Raw genomic sequence first — 22389 nt, forward strand, 5'->3', positions numbered from 1 at the left:
ATACTCAGATGAAATGTCACGTGTGAAGCATAATATTTAAGTGATATAAAGAGATAATTCCAAGTCAAGTCAAGGAGTCACTGCTAGAAAAGATAACAGAATTATAAGTAGAGATGATCAAGTATGAGAAGGAGTGTGACAGGCATCGGTGACAATACACAACTGTGGTTTGTAGATTTCCTAACCAATAGATCATTTAGGGTGAAATTAGACACCTCCACCTCTGAAACAGCTGATCTTATGAAAGGAGCCCCCCAGGGTTTCACTTTAGCCTCTCTGCTATTTTCCATATTCCTCAAAAACTCTCATGTGATCACCCTCAGATACCTCTAATTCTTTATGCAGATGACATGGTCATCTACAAGTCAAACAGATCCCACTCTGTTGTACAAACTAGGCTCCAAGATGACTTTCAAACCCTCAACCTATGGCTAAATGGCCAAAAAACTATACTCACTCCCTCAAAAACAAGAGCAATTCTATTTGGAACCAATCCAAAAATATCCAAAACACCCAGGTCCTTAATACTAAAGATGTTAATACCATCATAGAAACTATCACATCTTTTAGATACCTTGGCATTTGGCTAAGCCAGTGTCTTAACATTCAGCTATACATTCAAAACACGCAAAAAGATCAACACACTATTGTTACAGAAAAGCAAGCTATCACCTGTTCTGTCCAAGCCAGCCAAAACTGCCATAGGCAAAAGAATACTCTTATCTCAACTGAATTATGAACTAACCACAGTAGATGGGTCTACTTCTAAATTTCAAACTTTCACAAGTTTGAATTGCTCATGTTTGAGACCATAAAATTGAACTTGTGAAAGTCTGAACTGTTTAAATGGAGATCGCTGTACAGTGTGGAATGGTATATTTACTGCTTTCCTCACTGTAGTGCAATCTCAGAGTTGACATAATTAATTAGCAGAGGGTGTGGTGGGGTGGGGGGGCTTACACCCCTGCCAAAACATAAAAAAATATTTTTTTTCTTTGTTTTTATTTTTTTTTAATTTGAATTTTGAACTTTTGCAAGTTTGATCTTATGGTCTTGACCATAAGAAATCCAAACTTGCGAAAGTTTGAAATTTAGAAGTAGACCCCGATAGATACAGCATCTAAGAAAAATGCCACTAGCTTGCAAACCATATGCAATAAAATCTGCCAGTTTGTTACTAACTCCTCCATTGATTAACACCACTGCTTAACTCTCACCAAAGCTAAATTGGCTCCCAGTACATTTGAGAGCCAACCGCCTACTAGGATCACTAATTTCACAAAGCCCTTTCTCCTGAGAAATCTTCCCCTCTCACTCATACACTTTTCACCAACCCCCCAACATATAATCTCGGGGGTATCGCTCAATCTCAACCCACCCTACTAACTCCAAAAACTAAACTTCATTGCGCTTACCATGCATTGTCCATCCTAGAACCTAAATTGTGGGACTCCATTCCACTCTTGATCACAGACATCCAAATGTACTTGGACTTCAGACAACAGCTCAAGGAACACCTCTTCACACAAACAAAGTGCAGCTGCACTCAAACAAGTCATATTACATGAACCCTGCAGCTCTCTCTTGCACCCCTTTGTCCCTATTTCATCCTTCGATGGGAAAGAGATGGACGACTCTCCTAAAGTCCTCAGGAACTGCAAATAAATCACCAGTCACAAAGTAAAACTGGAAGATAATTTATTGTTTAAGCTTCACACAAGCTTTTCGTCATTTCAATATACACCAACTTCATCAGAAAACCAAAACGGAAACAACGTCATGCGATAACATCCCCTTTTATATACTCCTTACTTCCCAAATGGAATCACATTAAAGGTACAACAAATAAAAAAGAATAAATAATCAAATACGCTACAAACCCACAGTTGCTCTAATTACACCTGAACCAAGTAAAACATTTAAATTCAACAAATCAAATGACTTGGATACAGTGCAAAGAATACCAATGCTTCTTTGAAAAAAAGTAAAAAGGTACATTTTTAGAAGTAGTTAATAAACAGTAATAATCCAAGAACAACCCTTTGATATTGTTTTTTCCTAAAAGATATATGGTTTCTATAAACCAAATACAAAGAAAGTATATGAAAATATGTATAAATATATTGGAGAATATTAAACTATTAAATTATTGCTTCCTAAGCTGGAATAAATCACATACATAATACAAGAATTAAATGTATAAAATATATAGAATATTATACAGTTTTTAACAAACTGGTCTAACATTAAAACCATAAAATGATAAAAAATTTTTAATTAAAAATTTTTTAACACCTAAAATCTGACTACACTCAAAGTTGCCACTAAAGAAAACTACAAAACCTCAAGGCATTCAAAACAAATCCACGCTAAGGGTTTGATGTTTAAATTCACAAGCCGTATTAATAAATGACTCGGACGGGTTACTTTACTGTACCTACTTATCCTGATGTTATATTTGGACTTACAATAAGGAATGCCAAAAGACAAAATACTTCATCTATTTAAACTCATCCTTATCTTATCTTGTTGTCCCCTCACTTACTGCCTCTCATTCATCACACCTCCCTCTTCCCTGGCTCTCTCACATTTGTCTCCTTTCCACTCCTCCTCCCTCTGCATGCCTCTGTTTTCTCCATATGATATCCTTTCCTGCAACTATTCTCACTTGCTTCTCCTAATGTCTTTGTACCTTCTGTATAATGATATGCTGCTATCCCTGTGGCATAAGCTTTCTCAGTCATTATGGCTACATCATATCCAAAAAGCTCTGCTAACCTTAATTCCATTTTCCATCCATGTTTTGACTTTGCAAACTGCTTCTTGAACTGAATGTTATACCATATTTTTTCATCTCTAAATATGTATATGTTTTATACAATATCCTTGTATCTGTAAATTTGTTTTGCTCATTTCTTATGTAATCCTATTCACCCAGGCTATGCCTGTAAGTGATCCTGAGATCAGTGCACTGCTCTGGTAAATAAATATAAATACATAAATATATAAAACATGAGATCACTGAGAACTTGATACAGAAATTAGATGTCTATAATGCTTACTATTAAAGCAAAAGGGGAATCAATTTTTATGTGGCATACTGGGTCTCCCATGGAACAAAGTAGGTGCAGATTTGTTTCAATGTTAACTCATAACCTGTATACGAGTGCATATTATTATTCCAGGTTTCCAGAAGATGCATAGTTAAATGTGAGGTAAGGTAAAGACCTTAGCCATTATGCCAACCCCAGCAATAATTCCAGTAAATATTGTTCCAGCAACAGGTATGTGTGTGCCAGTTAAAAGTTCAAGAATTTTGTAAACAATTTGTAGCCTGTGGTGCTCTGAGAGTAATAGGCAAGTGGAAAGGATAATATAAATGACTGAAAGGCTGATGATGAAATGTGAAATTTGACTTGTAGTGCATTCTTACTTGTCAGTCAGGGAGTACATAAAAATCCCATGTTCAAGGAGCAAGCTTATCTTCAGCACAAATGCTTAACAGAATCAGATTAAAAACAAAACTGCCTAGTACTACTTTTTATTGCTACTGGAAAATCAAGGTAATACTGTAGAGCTACTGGGTAAAAGTCTAAGAAGACAGAAATTCTGTCATGACAGAGGTACAGACAGTGCATTTATTTTAAAGGATGGAGACAGTATAAGGATTTGGATCTTAAATTAAAAAATATGTTCAGAGTGGCCAAACTCAAGCAGCACTGGGTCACAAAATAATAGAACCAAAGTCATATTATGGCTAAGGCTCAGATACTCAAGTTTATGAAAGGAATTGTAGACATCTATCAATGTGCACAATGAGGAACCTACAAACGTTACTTTACAAAAGGAAAGGGAAGGTTTGTTACAAGTGTTAACAGCTTTTCAAATAATTTACAGTAAGGATGCAATCTTTATAAGGCAGATACAGGAAGAATCAAATAGTATTGCCCTTAACTCTCAACTGCCCAGGTTTTTGCAGAATGTCCAGATTTATGCCTCATAATTGTGGTCTGTTTCTCATGAAATGTGTGGCATTCTGGCAAATCATTCAGGACTGAAGTCACTAAAAATGACAAGACATATGAATTACAGACTTCAAATCCTGCAGAAAGTGCATGCTAATGCAACATTTCTTATTCTAGCAACTGTCTAAGTTTATAAGTGCACATTTTAAAATCTGTCCCTATTTTGGGGGGGCTTTGTCCTCCATTATTTTTGCCTTTGTCCAGATTTCTTGTACTAAGATGATAAGAGTTATGGCATTGACACAAGTGTTCAAGCTTAAAGTAATGAAGAATCTTATGTTGTTGTGTCTCAGAAAAATGCAAAGCTAGAAATTCATTAGAATAATGACTGTACAGATCATAGACTGATTACTATACAGATAAAAATATTCAAGATATAAGGTTTGATCTTAGCCAGAAGGCCAAGAAAAAAAGACTGGGGGTACTCTGACTGAACTTAGTGTTTAAAAAGTACAGTTTGGAACAAGAGTCAAACAACTGTGTCTTAACTAAGTTTTAAATAGTATTCTATATCTGATCTGAAATATTTCATGCATTCTGTATGCAATGTGTATGTGGCATCCTAGAACAGACATTGTGCTGACTTTAGAATTTTTATATATAAAATCAGTGGCTATTGATTCTGTTTATGCCATAATGCTCTTCTAAAGAAAGAAAGCTATAGAGTCCTGTATATATCACTTTAAAATGAGTATCTTTCATTAAAGTTCATGCAACGGATGTTCCTCATGCCACCGCTTTTCATTGTGACCCACTCCTGACTACAGTCACAGGAAGTATGTATTGTATATACATCTAGTAATTTGGTCATAAGGGCACATAATTATATGGCCCACATTAATAAATAACATGTGACAAATTCAACTTCCTGTCTCAGACAGCAAGGGTAACCTGGAGTGATTTAATGTTGATGGTAACAGTATAGGTGTCCACACCATAAAAACAGAACTGTGATACTGTAAGCATTTCCTTCTGGTCAGTCCTGTCTAGGTAATCTTCAGAAGTCTTACCTAACTAAAAGGATAAAACTCTTAAAGGAAACCCAACAACTGTCTGTGTGTTCAGAGACCCTTTTTGGAGCAGCAACAGTGACAGTAGCACAGTATGCTGAAGGTTTTAGTTTTAACTCCCAAATGAAAGCTAATATCAACATTTCTGTTCTATGATTCTAGGTCTAGACAAAGATTTACCCAGAAGAAATTGAATCTCAGTTACATGCTGTACCAGTCAGCTCAAGACTTAACTTTTAAGTCAGGGTGTTAATGATATAATTAGAAATTTAGGTAAAAGGGACAAAACAAGACAAGCACATTCTTTAAAGATGTGTATAGTGCCTCTTTCTGCACTTTCAGAAAAAAATTACTGTACCAGCAAAAGATAATTGCCAATTATACAGGAAGAACATGCCTATTCTGTAATCTCAGAAACAGTAAAAGCAGAATGTTTCCATCTGGCACAGAGTCATGGAGGAAGGGAAAGTGCCAACAAGGATCCTACAAGTAACTATGTAACCTGTGCCCATCTCCTACCCTCATGAGCCTACCCCTGAGAGGCAGCATCCAGTTTTATATTTCTACATGCAAAACAGTAAGGACAAATTAATGTGTTTTGCTCACCATTATGTAACATAGAGGGTTATGACTGATTCTTAGAACACAACCAGCTTGTTATGTATTCGAGATATGGATGTCAAGAAATTTGCTTCAAGAGCAAAGCTCCAGAGGTGAATTTTGGCATCCATACTTTGATCTCATAACAAGCAATCCTTTGATTGGAAGGGTCCCACTTAGTTTATAGAAGGTCACTTTGTTTGAAAGTTTTCCTTGCCTGGCCCTGGCCACATTTCCACTGGAAGTACAAATACTACCTTGTGTGTCCCCTGAAAAGAGTCTACTAGCCTATTGGGATTAATCTGGTCAACAAAGTATGTATAAATAGAAAAAGTCTATGTTAGAGAATGCTGTCTTTTCCGAATGTTAGAGTTGTCGAACTGAAGAATATGTGTTATGAGTTTCTTATGCTAATGGTGAAACTGTGGAATTTACTGAAAGTCTAAGGATTAGGGTTTAGAAGTATGTTTGACAGTGTGTGCAGGTTAAGGTTAGATTTAGGCCTAGGTAAAGGAATATATTTAATGTTTTGTAAGCATTTCTATGCTAGGGTTAGAGTAAAGGATAGGTAAGGGGTCTTGTGTAGTTATTGTGCTACAGACATGTTTTTTTTTTCTGTGGTAAGGTATGGAGTATAGGAAGCCGCCCTATCCACCATGCTAATGCATATTAACCCAGACCCTACATCTTACCTTAGACAACCCCTTTCTATAAAATTTCCAATATTCAGACAGATTTGGTTTGTATGTGTTAGTTGGGTTTTATTAGATCAGAAAAGGAATGTGATTCCCTTTTTGCACACTTTCTGCCTTTCTGTATTTTCAGTTTTTTTTAAATGTGATATTCAAAATATTGATACGGATCATTTGGGTTTGTTGTTGTGTTTTCAACGTGTGTGCATTCTTTGTAGTGATGCTACTAACCTGGTCTCATGTGATGATAATGATCATTTGGGTTTGTTGTGTTTTCAACGTGTGTGCATTCTTTGTAGTGATGCTACTAACCTGGTCTCATGTGATGATAATGATCATTTGGGTTTGTTGTGTTTTCAACGTGTGTGCATTCTTTGTAGTGATGCTACTAACCTGGTCTCATGTGATGATAATGATCATTTGGGTTTGTTGTGTTTTTAACGTGTGTGCATTCTTTGTAGTGATGCTACTAACCTGGTCTCATGTGATGATAATGATCATTTGGGTTTGTTGTGTTTTCAACGTGTGTGCATTCTTTGTAGTAATGCTACTAACCTGGTCTCATGTGACACAATATTTAGAGAAAACTATAGGAGTATTAAGTGTTTATATCTTTGAAAGCTGTCACACACTTACCACTGCTACACAGAGAGTACTTATCACAGAACAGTGTCAGAAAGCAGAAGGAGCTTTAGACATATTCAAATACTTCTTTCATACTTTTCTTTTGGCTGAATGAAGTGCCTGAGTATGTTTTAAAGCTCTTTGTGGTTTCCATCACTGTTTTGTGGTGGCCACTGACCATACCCCTGAACTCTCACTTCTGTAGAAACCTGAAAATAATGGGGGACAGGCATCCTGAATCAGGGATAATTTTTAAATGTTACTGTAAATTCATTTAAAAAGTTAACAGAGCAACAGGTTTGCATCAAGATGCATTTTCTGAACAATAAGAAACATTGCTTGGAATTATTGGCAGTTGTAATCCTCATCAATTAAACAGAAAATTAAACATTTTGCAAGGGATGGGTCACACATATGAGACAAAACCAGGGAAGTTCTGCAAAATCAGGGACATTTGAAAGGTGTGACACTGACCAACATTGATGCATTTGTGAAAGAGTACAGTTTATCAACTGCGATGGGTGCCTCATAAATATTTGTGAAACACTTTTCTGATGTCAGAAAGGTACATAATAAACCTATCTCCTTCTCAGTTTTTGGGATGTAATAATAGTGCTCCATGCAGTATAAAATTTTGTCACAGTCCATCCATCATAGTGTATTGGTATAAACAATCTCATTTTTGAATCAGCTTCAGATCAAAAAGACAATACCGTATGCACTCCAACTTAGAAAGGACAAGTTTTGTATTCCAGGCTGTTTTCTGGTTCCTGAAAAGGAAATTATTAATTCTAGGGCTGTCATACCTGACAAGCAGAGAAGTTCAGAATAGTAACATCAAAAGCAGTTCAGTCATTCATAAAAACTAAATAATTTACTTGGCATCTTGGACATGGAGTATGTGTACCTTTGTAATTCCAATAAGAGCATTTTGCAGATGCTATCTGAGGTCAGTCTCAATTTTGTTATCCAATTCTGCCATCTGAACCTTATCACAGATGCCTGAGTATTTACCAGATTATTAGCTTTGGTGTTGCATATCTCAGGAAGAAGACATAAACATCTCTCCATACCTGGGAAACTGTCTGCGAGTAGTCCAGTCCCAGGAACACCTACTGCAGTCTCCCAGTGTGGCAATCTCTTTGATGCAGCCTTTTGGGATCATCATTAATTATAAACCATTTATAAGCATTGCAGCTTCAGTGATCCTTCAAGGGGATATCATAGTTTCAGTTCTAATGGTAGTCTGTCTTACTCAGACATTCAAAATGGAATGACAGACTTTCCTTGATGGCAGGCAGCCAAACAAGGCAATGCCTAAAAGCTAAAGGATAACACGTTGTTTTGAATTTTCTCTAATTCCTTGTATAGTTTCTCTTACGAAAGTCTCACTTGGCTTTGTGTCATATTTGGAATCAGTCATCAAATTCCATAGAAGCAGTTTTCCCCCTGCCATTCTGTAAAGAAGTTTTACAGGTGCTGGATTGAATAAACCTGTTTGTGATCCCTCCTACATAGACTTTTCTGATGACCATGGACTGTTTGGGCTATGCATGGGGAGCCCACTTCAGCAATCTCTTGGTGCGGCACAATTGGTCTGAGTAAGGAAAGTCTCTACTTATTAGCTCAAAAAAAAAAACAGTATTCAGATCCTTGTCAGCTATTCAGGATTATTTTTTTCTGGCTCATATTGAAATCAGTAATGACAACTCCTCATGTTTATAGTATTTCAGCAAACAAAAAGGCAGATAAAATATTTTCCACTCTATAAAGTGACTGTTCCACTTTTTTAGCACAGTATACCTTTCAGGCTTTTAGAACCAACCAGCAAGCTTCATCAGAATACAAATAACTCTGGCTTTTGAATGAAAGCCAGAGCAACCACTTTTAAGACATTATTTAAAAAGTAAAACATACTAGAAGTACATCTGTTATGCCACACACGTCAGCAGTTTTCTTTAAATATTCCTTTTTATTCCTGCCAAAGCTGCTGAAAGACAGATGCTTTCTTGTTCTCATGGACTCAGATGTTATGCCTTTCTGCTCATCCCTTATTCTCAAAGTGAAATAGGAAAGAGCCTTCCTTGCAAAGACAACACTAGACCTCTGTCTCTGTGAAGTTGTCCACATTTCCTTTTACAGAAGTTATTGCTAACACAATAGCAGGGAAAAAGTACTGCATTCCATTACAAAGACACTAGACCTTTCTGTTTGGAGCATATAATTTTATTTTCTGACAGTTATTCGTTTTTCAACCACACTTTATTTATTGATTGATTGACATTTGTTAACTGGGTAGGTGGGCAGGTCACCAGACCCTTTCAGCCATGTCCCAGGCCCATAAGGTCAACAGTTTACAATACAGATAGAAAAAGACAGTAAAATGCAGATTAATGTCACATGTTTTGAATAGATAGATATTTAAAATGTAGACAGTGAAAGACAACTTCAGATTTGCAAACAATATTTTGATGCATACAAAAACATAATCTGGCAGTGACCTTTATTCAATACTGTGTTTACAGTGTGCAATGGTAAATACTTTGTCCTTACAGTTCCCAGTACAAAAATATTCATTAATATTCCATTTGTTAAAAATAGCTGAACAATCTAAAAAAATGATACTAGTAGAAAAAAGAACAGAGAAGTGGAATAAAGGTTAAGCACTTTCTTTCTTTAATAATTAGTAGAACTTTATCAGAACATTTACCAAATGCAAGTGTGGCATAACAAAACATAACAAAACAGAAGACCCATCTTCTGAATCAACGAACCAAATTAAAATAAATAAATCAAATACATAAAATAAAACCAGTAATAAATTAAAATACAAATATTCAACCGTGTTGGTGCAGCGGTAATGTTGTTGCCTCACAGCAAGAGGTTCTCCCATTCGATTCTCGGCTGGAGTGCGGAGAGTGCCTTCTGTGTGGAGTCTGCATGTCCTCCCCGCCATTGGGTGGGCATTCAAAAGACATGCGTAAATGGGCGTGCCTTCATTGAAGATTGAATGTCGAGCTGGCACCTCAGCGTTCGTCAAAATCTACTGCCAAACATTAGCAGACCAGAGTTCCGCTGTGGCGACCCCTAACTGGGAAAAAGCCGAAAGACAAACAACAACAACAATTCAAATCCTGAAGCTTTTAAAATATGCTTAATGTTAACAAAACCATTAATTCCAGGTACTTTATTAGCACCAAGGTCAAACTGTCACTTGACCTCTTTATAGTCCAGTGTGTTGTTTAAGTTGCTGTTGCATCTCTTCTAAAACAATAAAAAGATTTTTTGAAAGAATCACAAGCATATGCATAGTTTGCTAAGGCTATTTAAACCCTTATTTCCTATAGCCAATACATGCTCATAAATTCTCTGCAAGAGCAATCTAGTGATCTTATCCACATTTAATCACAACTTTGTTAATATGATTAAAAAAAAACATCTGTGCTTTCATCAGCCATGATGCGAACAACTGCATCATGCCGACTAATTCATCAATTTGGTTTGTTCAGATGAAGGGCCAGCTGTTTTAACATGTGATGTTTGGATCATATAAAATTACATAGTTGTGTTTGATCTGAAGAAGGTCTATTAATTATTGAAGAACAAAAGTGCTTAACCTTTATTAATATCATCTCACCTTTTGTTTTTCTACTAGAGATTTTTTTTAGTTTGTTCAGCTATTTTTGGTGGCACTTTCTTTACATCACCATTTTAGTTTTTATCTTAAGTTGTTAAAAATAATACATTTGCAGTATAGCTTTTGATGTCAAAGCAGCAAGAACGATAAAATGCATATTGAGAAAAGTAAAAGTGGCTGCAGCATGACTATTGTACAAAGTATCAATCTTGTGGCAATGTACCTGAAGTTATTTCAGTCATGTGTTTAACCCTTTTTCTTTACAGCAAGCACAGGTATATTTCTTAAGAAGGGACACTTGCAGAAAGCTTGCTTTTGAAATTGTGTAAAGTATCTTCTTGCCTTATTTCTGTTGGGAGTTAGTCTAGATGGCAGGTGCGAAGTTTGCAAATACCCTTTCTCCCCATTAATTATAAATCTGGGTTAAGCTGGGAAACAGTGTCGTCATATATATCCTTTAATGCATAGGCTACGGTGTCTTATTTGCAGCTTGTTTTGTAATGAAGAGGGGGACAATGACCCAACTTGATGATTTTAATGATCTGGGAGGTCTGTGGTAGGGTTGCTGTTTTCACTGTCAGGTAACCATTTTTCTTTGGATAACAACAATCAATGATTGTTTGTCTGGTCAGCAAGTAAAGCAAATCTGCAGATTATGTTAATTGCCGTTTGCATTTCTCATGGATTTGTGATTGAGTAGAAAGCTACTAATGAAGATCATGTTCAATTTTTGGAATTAATATGCTCCTTGCTATAGCCTGGGAAGAGGCAACTGTAAGTAAGTAGGATATTTTATAGCCCAATTTTATCTGTGAGAGTGCTTTGCTTATAATAATGTCAGTGACACTTGGTAGATTGCTTCCATTTGTGTCTGTGACATCCATACCAGTGTTTCTGGGAATCTTTTGATGTGTTCCAGACAGTAAATTTAGAGTTTAAAATGTTGATAAGTAACATCCTAAAGGAGGACAGAAGATGCACTACAAGGAAATGGACTCACTGAACTGTCCAGATCCAAAATTTTTTGTTTACCTCAACCACCTCTTTGAGTAAAGTTATACTTCTTCTTCTTCTTTTGGCTTTTCCCGGTTAGGGGTCGCCACAGTGGAACTCCGGTCCGCTAATGATTGGCAGTAGATTTTTTTATGGGTGCCGAGGTGCCAGCTTGACGCCCAACCTTCAACGAAGGCACACCCATTCTACACATATCTTTTGAACACCACTTGACCGCGGGGATGACATGCAAACTCCATACAGAAGGCACTCCAGCCGAGAATCAAACAGGAGAACCTCTTGCTGTGAGGCAACAACGCTACCACTGCACCACCATGGCTTTGAGTAAAGTTATACTAATCCATTAAATTACATCTTTCTGGAGTTTCTGCTTTTGTATTTTTTTTTCTTTTTCACAGACAGCAGAAAATCAGAATATAAAGGTCTTCTTTAAGGTGTCCTGCATTTATGACCTCCCAGAAGACATGCCTCTCCTCCACGGGTCCTGAATCTAATTTTTGTGAAGTTTACTGTACCTCCCTATAAACTGATTCAATGGACATTAAGCACTTTCACTGAAAGCAATGTTTTACATTAGGGAAAAATGATGTCAGTGTTACATCTGCCCATGTGCAAACCACCTTTGACAGTTTTTCATAATGAAATGGTATTACTGAATAATAATTCTTACTCTTTCTCCATGGTTGTCTTGTCAGTATCTAACCAACTCATTCAACTGCCAGTTTTCTATTCAACCTTATCAAAATTAAATCAGTTGTGTTGCACTATAACCTATAACTTCTTTTTTGCCAGGGGTGACTATATAATGCCTTTTAATCTACCAGATATTTCCTATTAAGGTGGCCCTTCTTAAAGAAGTTAGTACAGCTGTAACCTTTGATCATTGAGAGGCGATAAATAAAGCTCCCCTCTCTCCTTCCTTGTGTATGGGGATTCTGTCCCAAGTTAGGTTTTATTGAAGGTTATGTATTTGTCACATTTTGCAAGACTTTCTCATTCTTTTTGGGTATTTATTGCTGTTCTTTTGGTTGTATTCTGGATGCTGATCTGCCACAACCACACTTTCCGTGGTGGACATGCAAGCTTAAAAGATGTCATAGCAAATCTGAATTTATACAGATGTCTTGCACAGAGTTGGAGCTAGAGAATTTGGAGTCTGGCAGGTGACGTTTATTTATGTCCCCTTGCTCCCATTACCAATCCAGACTTACTCAAGCCCCCTTCTGGCCCTATTCTTAGCCTTAAATGTCATACATTGCTGCATAACCAGATTTTTCAGCTCAAGCCTTCAGTGAAAGACTGGTGCCTGAACACAAATAAAAAGTTGCTTGTCTCTCCTGAAACACTAAGTATTAATATATTACAAGGTAAAAAGCTCAAAAGAAAAAAAAAATGTGACAATAAGATACAGTTGCACGGTAAATGGATTGGAGACTGTAGCACAAGGATCCTGAATAACATCTGGAACCAATGTGAAATGTACTTGCATCATACCTGACTGGAACAACTTCTGTAGTACCGCTAAAAATTCTGCTATTAGCATATTATAGATAAAGGGTCATAAAGTAACATACCTAAAATGACTTAAAGCATTGTACATCATCACCATCATTTACTTTCTGGATTTACTGCCAGGAGTCATGTATCTAATTCAGACTACTCAATGACATGAAAGCAGGGAATCAGCACTACCAAACCAGTATAACTAGTACCAGTTATATGTTCCCTAACCTGGTAACATACAGCAAGATTACAACTCCCCAAACCAGTATAACTAGTACCAATTATATGTTCCCTAACCTGGTAACATACAAGATTACAACTCCCCAAACTAGTATAACTAGTACCAATTATATGTTCCCTAACCTGGTAACATACAACAAGATTACAACTCCCCAAACTAGTATGACTAGTACCAGTTTTATGTTCCTGAACCCAGTAACATGCAACAAGATTACAAGATTTTTTTTTCTTTTTCACAGACAGCAGAAAATCAGAATATAAAGGTCTTCTTTAAGGTGTCCTGCATTTATGACCTCCCAGAAGACATGCCTCTCCTCCACGGGTCCTGAATCTAATGTTTGTGAAGTTTACTGTACCTCCCTATAAACTGATTCAATGGACATTAAGCACTTTCACTGAAAGCAATGTTTTACATTAGGGAAAAATGATGTCAGTGTTACATCTGCCCATGTGCAAACCACCTTTGACAGTTTTTCATAATGAAATGGTATTACTGAATAATAATTCTTACTCTTTCTCCATGGTTGTCTTGTCCGTATCTAACCAACTCATTCAACTGCCAGTTTTCTATTCAACCTTATCAAAATTAAATCAGTTGTGTTGCACTATAACCTATAACTTCTTTTTTGCCAGGGGTGACTATATAATGCCTTTTAATCTACCAGATATTTCCTATTAAGGTGGCCCTTCTTAAAGAAGTTAGTACAGCTGTAACCTTTGATCATTGAGAGGTGATAAATAAAGCTCCCCTCTCTCCTTCCTTGTGTATGGGGATTCTGTCCCAAGTTAGGTTTTATTGAAGGTTATGTATTTGTCACATTTTGCAAGACTTTCTCATTCTTTTTGGGTATTTATTGCTGTTCTTTTGGTTGTATTCTGGATGCTGATCTGCCACAACCACACTTTCCGTGGTGGACATGCAAGCTTAAAAGATGTCATAGCAAATCTGAATTTATACAGATGTCTTGCACAGAGTTGGAGCTAGAGAATTTGGAGTCTGGCAGGTGACGTTTATTTATGTCCCCTTGCTCCCATTACCAATCCAGACTTACTCAAGCCCCCTTCTGGCCCTATTCTTAGCCTTAAATGTCATACATTGCTGCATAACCAGATTTTTCAGCTCAAGCCTTCAGTGAAAGACTGGTGCCTGAACACAAATAAAAAGTTGCTTGTCTCTCCTGAAACACTGAGTATTAATATATTACAAGGTAAAAAGCTCAAAAGAAAAAAAAATATGTGACAATAAGATACAGTTGCACGGTAAATGGATTGGAGACTGTAGCACAAGGATCCTGAATAACATCTGGAACCAATGTGAAATGTACTTGCATCATACCTGACTGGAACAACTTCTGTAGTACCGCTAAAAATTCTGCTATTAGCATATTATAGATAAAGGGTCATAAAGTAACATACCTAAAATGACTTAAAGCATTGTACATCATCACCATCATTTACTTTCTGGATTTACTGCCAGGAGTCATGTATCTAATTCAGACTACTCAATGACATGAAAGCAGGGAATCAGCACTACCAAACCAGTATAACTAGTACCAGTTATATGTTCCCTAACCTGGTAACATACAGCAAGATTACAACTCCCCAAACCAGTATAACTAGTACCAATTATATGTTCCCTAACCTGGTAACATACAAGATTACAACTCCCCAAACTAGTATAACTAGTACCAATTATATGTTCCCTAACCTGGTAACATACAACAAGATTACAACTCCCCAAACTAGTATGACTAGTACCAGTTTTATGTTCCTGAACCCAGTAACATGCAACAAGATTACAAGATTTTTTTTTCTTTTTCACAGACAGCAGAAAATCAGAATATAAAGGTCTTCTTTAAGGTGTCCTGCATTTATGACCTCCCAGAAGACATGCCTCTCCTCCACGGGTCCTGAATCTAATTTTTGTGAAGTTTACTGTACCTCCCTATAAACTGATTCAATGGACATTAAGCACTTTCACTGAAAGCAATATTTTACATTAGGGAAAAATGATGTCAGTGTTACATCTGCCCATGTGCAAACCACCTTTGGCAGTTTTTCATAATGAAATGGTATTACTGAATAATAATTCTTACTCTTTCTCCATGGTTGTCTTGTCAGTATCTAACCAACTCATTCAACTGCCAGTTTTCTCACTTTCTGAGGTTGGACTTGCCACAGATTGTTCAGGGTAATACACAATCCAGCAAAAAGCTTGTGTTTTTTTTTATCTTGTTAGTGAAATGCTGTGGAGTTGATGTTACCAATACTTATATATGTTGCTCTTTGAACTTATTTGGTATTAGTTAAGAAAGCTGAACCTTCCAAGGATGTGACCCTCACAACAATGGACTTAAAGATCATGGGCCAGATTCAGTAACACATACACTAAGCGTACACTAAGTGTGCACCATCTGTATTCAAGAACATCTCTGCCACATTTTTGGTGCTTTCTAGTCTCTCAGAAAGATTATACTAAGTGTGCATGTAGTTTACACTTTGTGGTAACCTTTATAAATCCCCCTCAATATTTAAACCTGCAAGAAAATCAGTAGGAAAACTAAAATTAGGAGGAAGAAGGTGTGAGTTATACTTGTGTTGTCTGTTCACTTGGAATGGTGTACAGTTGGTGTACAATTACTGTAAGTGTTAATCAATTCCAGGGTATGTCTAAAAGTGCAAAATAAACTTTTCTTTTCACACAAAAAAGTGTTTTCATGCGTATGTTTCTCTGTGAAATGAAAAGTTCATTTTGCAGCCTTTAAAAATACATAGTTTTACTGATTTATTCTGAATGTGGAAGACTAAATGAACAGAGCCATGTTTACAGCATTAATGTTAATGGGCATACAGAAGGTGTTTATGTCACTTTGGGTTTCTGCTCTAATTATGTTGGATTAGTGTACTTAAGTAATTGTGTATATATAACAAATGCACAATTACTTACCTATGCTAATTATATCATCGATTACATAACATGTGCTTAGTCAGTCAAGTCATAAGTGAGTGTTCAAGATTTCAGGAGGGCAGATAATATCAACCTGGGAGCAGACCTCTCAACCTCTTAGAGAAAGAAATCTGGACAAAGCCATAAATGAAAGTGGGACAAAGGCCCAACAATAGGGACAATTTTTTTAACTATTGCTCTTACAAATTTAAAAAGTTGATAGAATAACAGGTTTTAAATTAGCTTGAGTTTTCTGAATGGTATGATGTTTGAAACTCTAATGTCTGTCATTATTTTTTAACTTCAATCTTTAATGATTTATCAGTAATTTCCCAGAAAAACACAATTTTATGAAAAACTGACAAAACAAGATGAGGCAAAAATCTGGATATTCTGCAAAATCTGTACATTTGAGAGGTATGCCTGGGAGATTAGCCTGCGTGAAACTCTTACAAACATGAAAAAAAGTGTAAATGAGCAATGGAGATATATCAGTAATGTCATTCACAGAAGTAGTGAGCCTCTGTGTAAAACATGCATATTGAAAAGAAAGGAAAAACAAATTAATCCTCAAAAGATGTGAAATCAAAGGATGTGGAGAAACAAATCAGGGAGAAGACAGAAGAAAAGGACAGAAAAAGCAATGCAAAATAAAGCAAAAAGAATCCTGGAAGGCATTTATAGCAAGTAAAGACTGAAACTGAAACAGAAGAAGTAATTCCACATTTAGTTATAAAGAAGGAAAATAAATATAATCAGCAAACTTCTGCTTTACTGCATTACCGGCACTTGGGTTAGCAAGTGTCTTTAGTAAGTAGTAGCAACACAGATTTCATGAAAAATAAACACACATTAGTGAGTAGTTATTGCTGTCATGAAACAAAGGGGAATGCAGACTTTCCATCGCCAATGTTGAATTGCTATCTATCATTTTTAATTTATCTATCTCTCTCTCTCATCTATCTATCTGTCTGTCTGTCTATCTGTTTTTTACCATTGGTGATCTTACATTTATTTATTTAACATTTAATTACTGGGAAAGTCCAACTTGGAATGAAGGCAATTTTCAGCAGAGGCCAGGGAGAAACACTCCAGACGCATGTCTTTGAAAGGTGGGAGGAAACCGGAGCACGAAGAGGAAACCCACATGAATGAAGGGAGGACATGCAGACTCCGCACAGAAGGCAGTCCAGCCAAGGAGTGAACCGGAGAGTCTTTGCTGTGAGGCAACAACGCTACCGCTGCATCACTGCCCCGTCGGTTACATAAATTCTAAAGCCATATATTTAGACTTAATTCAAGTAATTTTCATACACTGGAGCTGCTACTATTGCCATTTCCATTCTAGAAACTTTACTTCACTTTCAAAGAATGTTTATTCAGTCCTTTCTTGGGTAGTTTTTCTCCCATTTCTGTAACCAACACTTAGTGTGTCCCATTTAGACTTGCAAATTCTGTCTCTGATTGTTCTAACACATTTTTAAATTTGCCTGTACTTTTATAAGGATTGTTTCAATATGATTTTGAAAAAACAAATAAAACAAGCAAATGCATTTTCTAACTGAACCTCATGAACTGGAAAGTCAATACCCATTTTTTTCACTTAAATGGATTCAGAGTGAAGGCTTTTTGAGGACTTGAAGAAATCACTGATTAAGGCTCTTAGATGCAAGTTCTGTTTTACTACTTTGAAAGTATTGCTGTTGTGGTATAAGCTCAATTTAGTATCAGCATATAAAATTGTTTAATATTTTAGTATATATTACAACTTTATACTTCTTTCACTGTCATATCATCACAGCTTAGAGGAGAAGCAGTCAATGAGATTTCAATGCATTTATATTACGCTGTAATTAAGAAATGATGCAACACAATTCTACTTATAAAGTGAACACATATTATAAAAGTAAAAAATATAAAAGCATGTTATTTTTCTGGCACAGCAGTATCGGGAATTACCATCATAAATAAGTAACAGCTGATTTTTAAGACTTTGTTAGCCTAATTGTAATACTCTGGAACCTGCTTAGCTTGTAAAGCTGTACTTTTTTTCTTATATGGTTAAATGTTCAGTGAAATGTATTGACATGCCATTAATGTTTTCCTCAACTGCATTACTGCATTCCCCACAACAGAAATTCATAGTTGTTAGCGCTCTTTCTTTTATCTACTGCTTAAATACCATAGAGGGTTGGAACTGTGTCTTTGCTTCCTCTCCCTCAACACATAAAATATAAGTAAATAAACACACTTACAAATACAAAAAAAAAACAAAACAGTAGACCATAACAGATGACTTTTTCTGCCTTTTCTGGTAGGCTAGCTGATGCAGTGTAATGCTTTTCTAATTATAATTACAGCCACTCAGGACCATGCTGGGAACTGCCTAGCTGTCCCAGTAACTGGATGTATCTACCTTGTGTCCTTTATATTAGGTAATGTCAGGTAATGTGCTACTCTGTCCATTAAAGAATGAATACATCTAGTGATATATTAATTATAAGTAGTGTGCTAAGCATACGAGGACTCTGCATGTGCAAGTTCTAAGATAACTTACAGCATTCCATGACAGTAGACTCTACAGGGTTAAATATGAATGACTCCTACTCCAGTATATTCTATATAGTGACTATGTGTGTGTGTGTGTGTGTGTGTGTGTGTGTGTGTGTGTGTGTGTGTGTGTGTGTGTGTGTGTGTGTGTGCGTGCGTGTGTATATATATATATATATATATATAAATAAAAATGTAAATGTTCATTTGTTCAAAATCTTAGATCTCCGAAAGTTCTTCACCGATTGCTTTGAAATTTTCACACAATGTTGCATTTGAATACATGCCTGTTTTTATATACCTACTATTATATAGATGTCACACGTTGCATTCGAATACGTGCATGTTTTTATATACCTACTATGGATTCTATATATTTGTATACAAATATGCAATTTTATATGTTTTTGTTATAATTTTCTTACTTCTATTTTCAATGCAATCGATCTGCTTTAGTTCATCCAAATAATGCCTCGCAGAAGATCAAACTTAGGTCATCGTACTCGCGGAGCGGAAGCAGTGCGACAAGTAATTGCAAATCAAACTGAGGAAGAACAGACATCAGCGAACGAGTGAAACAGACAAAGAATGGCTCAAATACTTGCCGAGGAAGCAGCAGAGCGATGTGCAGCCAGACTTGAGGATGCATGGTTGCGAGCACGGCGACCGCGTTCTGCAGCTTCAGATCTGCTTCGTTCTCCTCGATCGACACCAGCAGACGAAATAAATGCTTGCCTGAAATACTCTACTTTGTGGCGACACGTAAAGATGTTAAAATTAACTACAAATATGGGTGTCCAGGTGCAAAACGATCGATCAGCTGAGATATTCTCACATCAATTGCTGGAAATTAGGAACGGAAAGGTGCCGGTTGATCTGACCTCAGGACGAATTTCATTGCCTCATAACTTCTGCAATTTAGTGATGTCAAAAGAAGAATTGGTTGAAAAAGTATTTCCCAATATAAGAATCATGATTGGCTGACTGAACGAGCTATTCTTGTGGCCAAGAACATAGGCGTCTACAAACTTAACAATATTATTCAGTCTAACATTCAAAGCGAGGCAGTCACATACAAGACTGTCGACACTGTTGTGGAAGCAGATGAAGCAGTTAATTATCCAACAGAATTTTTGAATTCACTGGATCTGCCAGGGATGCCACCACACGTACTGCAATTGAAAATCGGTGTGCCAATTATCATTTTGCGAAATATCAACCAGCCAAAGCTTTGCAATGGCACGTGGCTTGCAGTAAAAAAATTAATAAGCAACGTCATGCAAGCAACAATCTTGACAGGACCTTTCAAAGGTGAAGATGTCCTCATTCCTCGCATTCCTATGATTCCAACGGATATGCCATTTTAATTGGCTGTTCTTTCATACCCCACATTTGTACATGCACTCACACCAATGGTCAATTTAGACTATCTAATCTGCCTACTGCATGTTTTTTGAATTTGTGAGAAAACCGGAGAACCCTAAGGAAACCCACATGAACACAGGGAAGACATACAGACAGCACAGAATGCACCCCAGCCAAGTATCGAACTGGAGAATGTGTCTGTGTGTGTGTGTGTGTGTGTGTGTGTGTGTGTGTGTGTGTGTGTATGTGTGTGTGTGTGTGTGTGTGTGTGTGTATGTGGGCCAATTTTCTGAGAAATTTCATTGGTAGTAAAGATGGTCGAATTATGCCACAGTCAAACTTCAGGAGGTTGACTATAGCATGATTGAAGACTTTTTTCCTTTTGCACTGTTATGCAACATTGGATTTCACTAATGATTTTAGTACCAGTTTAGTTATAAATATGTTTGATCATGCAGATGCACTGCTGAAGAATGTTGTTAATAGTGAAAGGCATTCAACATAAAATGACTATTAATAATATCAAATGCTTTGAGTAATCATATTTGATTATACTTGGTGAACAATAATCCTTTTGGGAATTCTTGATTCAAATGGATGGTAACTGCTTGTGCTAATTCTGACCTTTTTCTGAAAAGCAGGTTAAAATCACAGTCTAAATAAATATAAATACCAATGCTATTAGAAACCTGCAAACGACAGTGCTGTGCATCAAAATATTTATCTTTGAAATGGTAAAGGTTGGTGCCTTCAATGTCTTTTTATCAATATTTATTAATATTTTCATGTAAATTCTTACAAACAAATTTCATATCTTGGACTTTTTGCAAGAAAGAGAGGTAATATGAGCAGCACGTAGCTCATCCTGATTGTAGCTCTGTTGTGATTACATGACTGCTAACTATTCCCTTCTGGATGCTTGTTTTTAAGATGCTAACATTTGCGGTGGTGCAGCAGTAGAGTTGTTGCCTCACAGCAAGAGGTTCTCCCATTCGATTTTCGGCTGGAGTGCGGGGAGTGCCTTCTGTGTGGAGTCTGCATGTTCTCCCCAAGGTTGGGTGGGCGTTCGAAAGACATGCGTAAATGGGCGTGCCTTCGTTGAAGGTTGAGCATCGAGCTGGCACCTTGGCATTCATCAAAATCTACTGTCAATCATTAGCGGACCAGAGTTCCGCTGTGGCGACCCCTAACCGGGAAAAGCCGAAAGATAACAACAACAGATGTATCCCTATGTACATAACCAGCACTATACAGAGTACTATGCATCTCAAGTTTCACAAGGTACTTTGTAGTAATGATTTGACAGGGTAATGAGGAGTAAAAAGAGAAGCAGTATAGCAGTACAGAATGTGTGAATGAAGAGACAGAGACGTAGTGTGAGGATGTAGTAAGCCATTACAGAATGGCAGCCAAGGTTAAGGGAATAAACTAGAACAGTAGGGTAGGGAAAGTGTGTTTGTCTGCAGGATCATACCTAAAATGTTGCATACATACCTTGTTATGTAGCTGAATCACAAAGGAAAGGAGCTCAGCTTAAAAGGATGTGATCAGTAAATACAACAGCATCCAATGAATGAAGGTTAGGGTACTTTGGGAGAGGGGCTGGAGAAGGTGAAGGAACCTTTTGTAAGAGGGATGATTACATTTAGTCAGGCAATTCCAGTCAGGGGTACATCTATAGATTTCAGCTGTAAACACTACTCTGCTTTAAACCTATTGAAGTGGCTTGCATCCTATAGATAAGGTATGTATGCTGAGAATGTTCACAGGCTGTGTGAAGAGTATGACAAAGTTAAAAAAACAGTACTTTGTAATCCCTGCATAGTCCCACAGATTTTTCTTGTTGCATGATGCTAGGCAAGGCTGTTTCTTATTCACTATGATCTCTCCTACCTAGTGGATAGAGATATCATCATTTTATCAAATTTACTTTTGAATATGAGGCATATGTGTTTGTAGGGTTCCTTTTTGTGGCATTATAATCCCTTTTCTTCTTCCTTTTGACTGCATCAGTGGGAAAACATGTTGAGTTACTGATATGCATTGAATTCTCAAGGGATGTATGAAAGGGGATTATATTTCAGAAAGGTGGTATGCTACTCTATGATCTTAGAGATGTCTAGAGTGTCAACAGTGCTTCTAATTCTGGCATTTATAGGTGTTATGCTTATATGTCAACTTC

This window comes from Protopterus annectens, chromosome 6.part0 (assembly GCF_019279795.1).
Source record: "Protopterus annectens isolate FY-2018-M chromosome 6.part0, PAN1.0, whole genome shotgun sequence".
In the NCBI taxonomy this organism is placed as follows: domain Eukaryota; kingdom Metazoa; phylum Chordata; order Ceratodontiformes; family Protopteridae; genus Protopterus; species Protopterus annectens.